The sequence below is a fragment of the Camellia sinensis genome, chromosome 1, assembly GCF_055761805.1.
Source record: "Camellia sinensis isolate YWXY chromosome 1, ASM5576180v1, whole genome shotgun sequence".
NCBI lineage: Eukaryota > Viridiplantae > Streptophyta > Magnoliopsida > Ericales > Theaceae > Camellia > Camellia sinensis.
Genome location: NC_138961.1, coordinates 132,769,822 through 132,779,088, shown reverse-complemented (window position 1 = coordinate 132,779,088; position 9,267 = coordinate 132,769,822). Strand labels below are relative to the sequence as shown.

General features: G+C 34.3%; 2 long non-coding RNA genes across 3 annotated transcripts; both read right to left on the bottom strand.

Moving 5' to 3' along the window:
* Positions 1-2,242: 2,242 nt before the first annotated feature.
* LOC114287189 (uncharacterized) lies at positions 2,243-5,804 on the bottom strand. 2 transcript variants are annotated; one of them, XR_014338975.1, is made up of 4 exons: positions 4,053-5,804; positions 3,905-3,971; positions 3,487-3,772; positions 2,243-2,569 (listed from the first exon to the last, which is right to left on the bottom strand). It is a non-coding gene; the product is annotated as an uncharacterized LOC114287189 (long non-coding RNA). The 2 variants fall into 2 exon arrangements; XR_014338974.1 differs by lacking the exon at positions 2,243-2,569 and having other exon boundaries at positions 3,113-3,772.
* A 1,865-nt stretch (positions 5,805-7,669) lies between these two features.
* On the bottom strand, positions 7,670-8,429 carry LOC145797422 (uncharacterized). The gene is made up of 2 exons (XR_014338977.1): positions 8,295-8,429; positions 7,670-8,087 (listed from the first exon to the last, which is right to left on the bottom strand). It is a non-coding gene; the product is annotated as an uncharacterized LOC145797422 (long non-coding RNA).
* Between the last annotated feature and the right edge of the window lie 838 nt (positions 8,430-9,267).

Here is a 9,267-nt window from a genome sequence, read left to right as displayed (position 1 = left end):
GCCTCACAAGATTTACCAAGGTATTTACCCCCTCTTCTCAAAACAATACATTTTCCATGTTTAAGTATGAAACAATGTTCAATGCAAGATGTATGAGTAATTGGTTTCAATTCACCTAATCCTCATGCAATTTCTACAACAATTTAAGCTATCCTCTACCGATAACCCAAAATAGATAATTCTATTCAACAGATAATTTCCAACAAAAGATATAATCTCATCATTTTCAAAATATGAGTGATATTACATATCCAACTCCACCATCATTATCAACATACACATTCATTCTCAAAACCCAACATCATTTTCCATTTTCTTTCACAAAACCAAATATCCATGATTTTATAATAAAATCACCTTTACTTTCAAAATCAATTTTAAGTAATGAAATCCACTATTTTAACATATCTCGACCATAAACACATCCACACTACATTTCTCAAGAACCCATTTGAAAACCCCTCTTTTACATTTCAAAATCAAACCCTAGGTTTAACCCAAAATTTCCAAAATCACTAGATTCTTATAGTGGACAAATAACTAAGATAAAAATCATACCAAAGGTTGAAGAAATCCATACCTCAATATTAGAAGACAAGAGAGAGCGAGGGTTGCAGTCTGGCGGAGCTGAAAATGCAATTTTCTCCGATTAGAACGAAGCTTGATACGGGCTCTATATTTTTCTCCAAAGGCCTCAGGTGAAGAAATCAATGGATGACGGAGTATTTGGGACTTTAAGGAAAGAACTAGAGAGAGTGTGAAGAACTAGGGTTTTTTGGAATGTTTTAGAGAGAGAGAGAGAGAGAGAGAGAGAGAGAGAAAGGAAGTGAAAAGTCATTCAGAAAACCCTTTTCTTGAACTGATATACGTGTAGATCGCTCAAGCGACCAAAACACCGCTCGAGCGTCAAACATAAAAAAGTGACACTGTTCAAGCGACCAAAAACACAGCTCGATCACACAATGACCCCCTCCTAGAAGCTCAAACCTATAAAAGACAGCTCGGCCGTAAGAAAGACCGCTCAAGCGAAGATATTTTACTTCTAGGATTTTTGCAGACTATAAAAGACCGCTCGAGCACAACAAAGACCGCTCAAGTGAACAAGCAAAAATCTGGACAACTCTTTTGAAAAACTAACTCCTAACCTATTTCAAACACAATAATAACTCCCATATAACTAAACTCAACTAGCAACAAGATGAAAATGAAATGAAGTTGAGGACATGAATTCCCGAATTCAAAAGAAAAAAATGGGTCGGGTCTAAATCGGAATCGTTATAATCTTCCCCCATTAAGGAATTTTGTCCCTGAAATTTAACTCAAACCAAAAAATCACCAGATTTAAATCAAACCACTGTTCATCCATACTTGTAACAATGATAAACAGAGTCTTTCAATACCAAATGCTATAATTAAACTTTCCAAAACATTTACAATGTTTACATTTCACAACATGAATAAAATTTTCAATACAAGTCTCAAACATTAACAAATAGGTCTGGATACTTCTCACAGACTTCCATCTCACGCTCCCAAGTCACCTTCTCAACCCATGGTGTCGTCACAACACCTTAACCAATGGAATAGTCTTGCCTCGCAAGACCTGGTCTCAATTATCTAAACCCCGTACTGGTCTCTCCTCATACGAGGCGTCCCCATCTACCTCTAACTCGATCCAATCTAACATGTGTGAAGGATCAAGTTCATAATTCCAGAGCATACAAATATAAAACATGTTATGAACCCCAAAAAGTTGGGACATCAAGGCCAAACGATAAACTACATCTCCAATCCGCTCTAGAATCTCCACTACAACAATGCACGCCGTAAAAAACCTTCTACGACGTGCAGCACGCGTCATATTAGGACTAGTCATGGAAAGTCATTCACTTTCAACGGCATGCTTCGTACGCCATTAAAAACTATTTAACGGCAAATTTTGCGCGTCGTTGTTACTTTTTCTACGACATGCTATAATACGCCATTAAAAATTATTTAACGGCAAATTTTGTACGTAGTTATTACTTTTTTTACGACTACTTTTGCACACCGTTAATTGGTGAGACAAATAACGACGCTGATTGCAAGCCGTAAAATATGTAATACAACGACTTATTGTGCCTGCCGTAGAATATGTAGTTTTTTTTATTTTAAAATTCAACAGGTTCTATTTGACTAATTTTGTACAATCTAACAAATATTACAAACAAGCATCACAAAACATCAATCAACCACCAAAATATTGTTTGAAACATCAAAAAGAAACTATATCCATAAATTATAAACATTCAACAATTGTCTATACATTCCAAACATTCAAAAACTATATCCTTAAGTTCTAAACTGTACAAAAAAGTTTAAACCGCCCAAAACTATGCATATCAAACTTTCTAAACATATCGACAACTATTAAGAGATTATTACCGACAACAGTTCTTATAGCAGTTGCAGTTGCAGCTGCAGCAAATCCACTTGCTCTTATCACAGGGACAAGGATGCCCAATGTATGTGTTAAGGAACCTAAACCTGTGGCAATAGCTGGTGCAACTAACCCTGTTGCATTTCTTGTCTACATGACATAGGAAACTTCACGTAAGTACAAAAACCAACGACTCAGGGATAAAAATATTTCTTGAGGTATTAAGAAATGATCAAGAAATTTTAAAACATCAACAAAACATTTCCAAAATTAATAAGATAATTCAATGGCTCCATAAAAGCAATGTCATAATGAAAAATTAGCAAAAATTCAAGATCTCAATAGTCGCAACGTATATGCAAATAAAATCCACAAATAGCAAAAATTCAAGATCTTCATAACCATTGCAAGAGCATCAACTATTTTAGGAGCATCAACTACAGGTATTTATAAGAACTAAGGTTTAAAAAAAAAAAAAAAACTCAACCATTTCAGGAGCATCAACTATAAGTAGATATTTGTAAAAGATCATACACAATAATGACTCTACAAGAATCAAGTAATGCTCCCTTAAACCAAGAAATCATGAAAGGTGAAAAATGTGAGACCATTCCCAAATGAAAGAAACTTAACCAATTAATGAAACTGCCACTACAAACAAAAAAAATCCCCCCCCCCCTATTAAAGAAGCATCCACTAAAGAAAAAGCATAAGCAAATTGTGCACGAGTTACCAACTGATTATCACTTATCATTTTGTTTTCTTGCATAAAGTAAGTATATGGGAACACAAGTATATAAATAATCCATTTCAGAGCTCTAGTATTTCATTAAATATTTAGGATACACATACTAATTAATAAATGCCTAACAAATCACATATCAAGAGTCAAGACCTTGTTAGTTTAAAAGGTGCAAGGCAGCGCACAACACACCCTAAGATAACTAAAAGTCATCCTGTGCAATATATTCAAGTTTCAAGGTGAACCAAAAGAATCAAAGAATCCACATTTTGCAAAATTATTTATGCTTGAATAGGCTTGTGAACAATAAAGAAAGAGGAATTACCTGAGCTGAACCTATACTCTCACGATGGAACTGACATATTTTTCCCAGAGCAGAAACAACATTATCATATGCCATTATGTTTTCAGGTTACAAGGCATTAGGGTCCCTTATCACAACATTTAACGTTGAAAAAGCCTTTGAACAAGGTATAAAGAGCAACTATCAATTCAAAGGAAATATGAAGGAAACCAACTCCCAAAATGTGGAAGCAGATTATACCTAAAACAAGAGGTTTAAAAACAGAACCACCAAATTCTGCACAAATGCCAAGTCCATATACAGTAGCCTGAAAGTAAACATGTTTCAAAAGTGATCAACAGCAAAGAAACTTAGGGATTATACCAAATATAAAGAGAAACTATAAATTCAAAGGAAATATGAAGGAAATCAACTCCCAAAATGTGGAAGCAGATTATACCTAAACAAGAGGTTTAAAAATAGAACCACCAAATTTCTGCACAAATGCCAAGTCCATATACAGTAGCCTGAAAATAAACATGTTTCAAAAGTGATCAACAGCAAAGAAACTTAGGGATTAAACCAAATATTGAGTAGTTTGTGCAGACCTGCCAGACATCTAGGTTCATGTCATTGCAAGCTTCCAAAAAGAAAAGAAGATATGTATCATAATACTTGTTCAACACATGTTGAAATTATATTGGATAAATGGCCACAATAGCAATCAATGCATCTACATAAATGTTTTGAAAGGAACATTTACTTCAGAGCTGCTTCATGACACTGCTCTGCAACATCATCAAAGATGCAAATTGCTATCCTTCTCTCCTCATCTGTTTTATCCTTCCCCTGCAATTGAGACAAGTAGGCAAGTAATGAAGCATGATGTAACAGAGATGCTCGCACAAAATTCAACATTAACAGAATGATGAATAGAAGAGTTACAAAAGACTATCATATGGGTACATAAAACAACAAACCAATGAGCATATCAAAGCTCGATTAAACATAAAAGATACATAAAACATGAATAGGTAGCTTGAAGCAGAACTTACCCGCATAGGCGTAATATATGATGACAGGTCATTAAAGAAGGGCAAGAAAGAGGCCTTAAATGTTTTATCAAAGTTCCCAAGATTTCACTTACCTGAATCAGGAAATCCATTTGTGAGGCAAAAAATGAAATTAAATTTTATTAGAACCATATAATAAAAAGATGAACATGTAATCCATGACACTAAAAAATGATTAGTGGAAGACAAACTTGATCAAAAACTTCTTCCTCTTGCTCATTTTCCTCTCTTAGTATTTCCCCATCCTTAGCATTGAAGTCTTCAGCTTTGGCCCTATCTAGTCTCTCCTTTTCTACTTGAGCTGGCTGTGATCACCTATTTTATCTCAACCACAATGCTCTTGACCTGGCTTTCATCCTGGAGAGGTCCAAAGATCTGAAAGCAAAAGTACAAATAGGATTGAAAACTTCGAAATGAAATGTACAAGATAAGGAAGCACAAACACAACTAATTCACTACCAAAGAGCAAGGCTGTGTGTTCTGTACATCACAAATTTATATAACTTGATAATGTCAATGCTATGTGTTACCAGAAAACGATAATACCCTAGCGAATTACGTATTGGTGCATACGTTCTGAAACATGGCACACTTTCGTTCCAAAATGATAAATTTAGTGATCCAAAATGATCCCAAAAGTCTTTATTAATATATTTCCTTAAATGTTACCTTAGGAGGAAAAAAAAATCAAAATTATGAACTAAAATCTAAGGTGAGTTAAGTTTACAAAAACATCAAAAATGAACAAAAAATATTAAAAAATACATTTTGTTGGATGCCTAATAATTAAAAGAAAATTACTCTAGAAGTACCTTACATTCTTAAATGTAATATAGACAAGTCTACCCCTATCATACCACATTTTAGAGCATATTGCGTACCCCGTTCCCGTTCCCGTTCCCGTTCTCGTTCCACGTATCGGAATGATCCACGTTCCAGATAACATGCTAACCCCTCTCCTTCTCAAAACAATTGATTCAGGAAATTTACATAAAAAGAATTAAGAAACAAGGATTCACTTCCAATTTAAAGACATGAGTGAGTGATCTTTTACGAGCTTAATTGCTTAATTAGATACATGTTGTGCAAGAAATTTCGTAAGTAAAAAAATGCATAGCATAAGTACATACGCATAAACCCATTCCAAAACAATTTGTTTCCAACACTAAATTATAAGTTTATACTAAAGAAGAAAAAAGACAGCATCTACATTTTACTTTCAGAAATCGACACAACCCATGAAAGTTATTCGATGGAAATCAGCAGTAAGTTTTAACAGTGAAAACTAGCCAAAGACTATTTATTTAGCTCTTATCCAAATGAACTTTTGATGAATAAAAGGTAGTACAGCCATGGGGATTTTATTTTGGGTTTTCAAAATCTCTTCATCCCTGCCCTCATGAAATTATTAATTTGTTAAAGGTCTAAACTTCAGGTTCCAGAATTGTGAAACTGTATACAGCGTGTCACCAATTTTATAGATTTAATCAAATTTTCAGAACAAGAATCCATTAATTAATAGAGCCATATTCATATTGAATTCATAGTTATCCATTGGATTACCAGATTATGGTAAGAACTCTTTACTTATGGTCTGGATCATTGCTGATCCGTTCAACTTCAACCAAGTACAATTCCTACCCCCAAAGTATACAAATGTATTGTGGAAATTACATATCAATGATATCATTATTATATAATAATATGGACCAACATTCAGAATCTGTTACTAAGCATAAGCGTTATGAGTGTCATTCTTCACAAATGAATTGCATTGAATTACAAAGTCATTTTCTATTAAAAAAATGATTAAAACAAAAAGATAAAAATAAGAGTCTATGATCCAAATGTAAAATGAAAACCATTTCATTAGATTTGACACAGAAAATGGTCTCAAAGATACAACAGTATGGGACCTATATGTTATCCATTTATAGCAGATAAATTATTTGAAATAACCACAGTATAAAAATGGAAAACTTGTATGCATTCATTCTATGCATCCAACATGCTTGCACATATTTCTGTATCAGGCTCCTGCAATATGATGCCCATTAAAAAACTTCAGTTCTCAAATTAGAAGCATAACATAGTGACAAGAATTATGTCACCACACAGCGTAATTATTTAACAACAAACTAGACCTTGCAAAGCTTCCACCAAAGCTGGAACAATGTAGTCAGATAACTGCTTAATATAAGACCCATTACGACCTTGAGCAATCCCTTTCTCTACAACTAATTTTGCTAAATGCAAGAGCTCTGGCATGTCTTGAAAAATAATAGTTCACCTCAAGATATTCAGTACACCAACAATAAAAGAAAACAAAGAAAAATGGGAAACTATGACTCAAGTGTATACCTGAAACAATTGCTTTTCTTACTTCTTCATGGAAGTAAAATTTTAGGAGTGGAACTAAAGTTGAGGCAACCTGTTGAATGGTGCGTGTTTAGTATCACACTTTGTCATAACTCATTTTTCTAGAAGGCTTATCATCATACATTAATTTTTTCTCCAAACTTTGCGTTGTGTTTTTTCTTTCCCCCTTGATCCTTGTCAGTTTCTCTCTCTCTCTCTCTCTCTCTCTCTCTCTCTCTGCAATTAGAACCGTTGCCCTGCTTGATTTCACTTTCTAGCATAGTTTCTAAGTATATTTGGAGCCTGGGTTTTAATTCTCATGTGTAAGGTCTCATTTAAAAGAGTGATAAATAGTTGATTGTGACGTACAAAAATTCTTATGTCCTGTCTATAATGCTTCAATTTGAACAAATCGCTTTTTAAAAGCTTAAGCACTTATTTTCATTGCATAGGACCTTGTGGTTTTGGATATTCTATCTAGAGTTCTATAGCTCCTTATTGCAATTCAAGGGCATGTTGTTGCAAGTCGTAATTGTAACCAATAGTAATATACCATCATTGTGTCAGGAACAATGTTTTTAAAGAACTGGAATCAGTATGTTACAAAATAAATATGTACAAATCTAAGTAGCCAATTCGCTAAACGCGACTAGCAGGAGCAAGAACAAGAGCAAGAGCGCAAGAGCACCTTTTGTGAAAATACCATATATATATTTATAATATATAATTGACGAAACTCTCTAGATTAAATCTTCACCCCATATACAATCATTCACAAAATGCCAACATAATGATAAACCCAATAGAAAGTGTCCCATTCAAAAACAACTAATCATCCCAAAGCATCAAGAAATCTTAAACTTAAACAAGTGTCAGACAATAAAAATGCTCCGAAAGATCTGAGAACCCTAGCCCTAATGTGAAACCTTAAAAAACTCATATCATTCATTTCAACAAAGAATCCCAAAAAGCAACATCAAAACATTAACCAGAGAGTGCACTTTCACTTCACAAAAACAACAAAACATCTAATTAATCAAAATCGGAGTACAAGCCTTCGAATTCAAAGAAAACATTGGATAGAGAATGCAATATCGAGAGATTGAAACCCTTCTCCTGCGATTTTGCTCATTAAAACCCTCTCTCTTCTCCATTTCTTCTTGGTTTTTCTCCCTTCATCTCTTCCGTCGAGAAAGTTATTGGAGATTGAATCTTTGAGATCCATAAAGGAAAAAGGAAAAAAAAAAAGGAATGTAAGCAAAGCGAAGGTTTGATAATGAAGAAAAACAAGAAGAAGATGAAGAATTAGGGATATATAGAAATCAAAAAATTGGAGACTAATTGGAAGGAATGATAAAGAATGAAGATAAGAAGGCTGGCAATGAAGCAACTGAGATTGGAAGAGCAACGCAATCAAACCAGCTCATAATAAGAAAGTCGATTCGATTTTGATCTTATGCCGAATCGGTGATGTGCGATCTTCAACAATAATAATCAATCTACTCCGGAGAACAATCAATGAGCTTCGTGTCAATTGCATAGATAGATCAAACACCCCCCCCTATACTCCCCCTCTTTGTTTCGCCCTTTTTTTCTCTAAAAAAAAGCTGAGAACCAGAGATCCATTGTGTAAAGCTTTTTTTTCTTTTTTTTTAATATCTTGGTGTTTGGCGCTCAAAATTTTTATTTTGGTGCTATGTTTTTTTTTATATATATATAGTACTTCACAACGTTAATTGCGTGTCGTGGAAAGTATATTATTTTATACGGTTGACTTTTTGTACGTCGTGAAATGCTTAATATTTTTAACAGCTAGTGTATACGTGTCGTATATAGTTAATGTATTAACGGCATGTCATATGTACGGCGTAAACAATTTTATTATTTATGGCTAACATTGCAAGTCGTAAAAAAATCTTCATTATTAGCATTCACGACCTACGCAATAGACACGTCGTGGTTGGAAAATTATTTACAACATGCAAAAAAAGTAAGTCGTAAAAGTGAGAAACCACGACTTGCATTTACTGTATATCGTTAATGTGGAGCCGTAAAAACTCAATTTTGTTGTAGTGCTCAAAAGGCCTAATAAATCTAGAAGACAACTTCACACTCTTTTCAAATCTCATTAAACCTTGTCTCGCTGATATTTTTAGGAATACATGATCTCCTATCTCAAAAGATAAAGGTCACCGCCTACGATAGGCATAGTTCTTCTGGCGACTTTGAGCTGAAACCAACCTTTTACGAATAAGTGCGACCTTTTCCGTCATTTCCCGGACTAATTCAAGATCTAACACAGACACGCCACCTATTTCAGCCCAACACAATGGAGATCTACACAGTAGACCATACAAGGCCTCAAACAGTGCCATACCAATACTCGCATGGA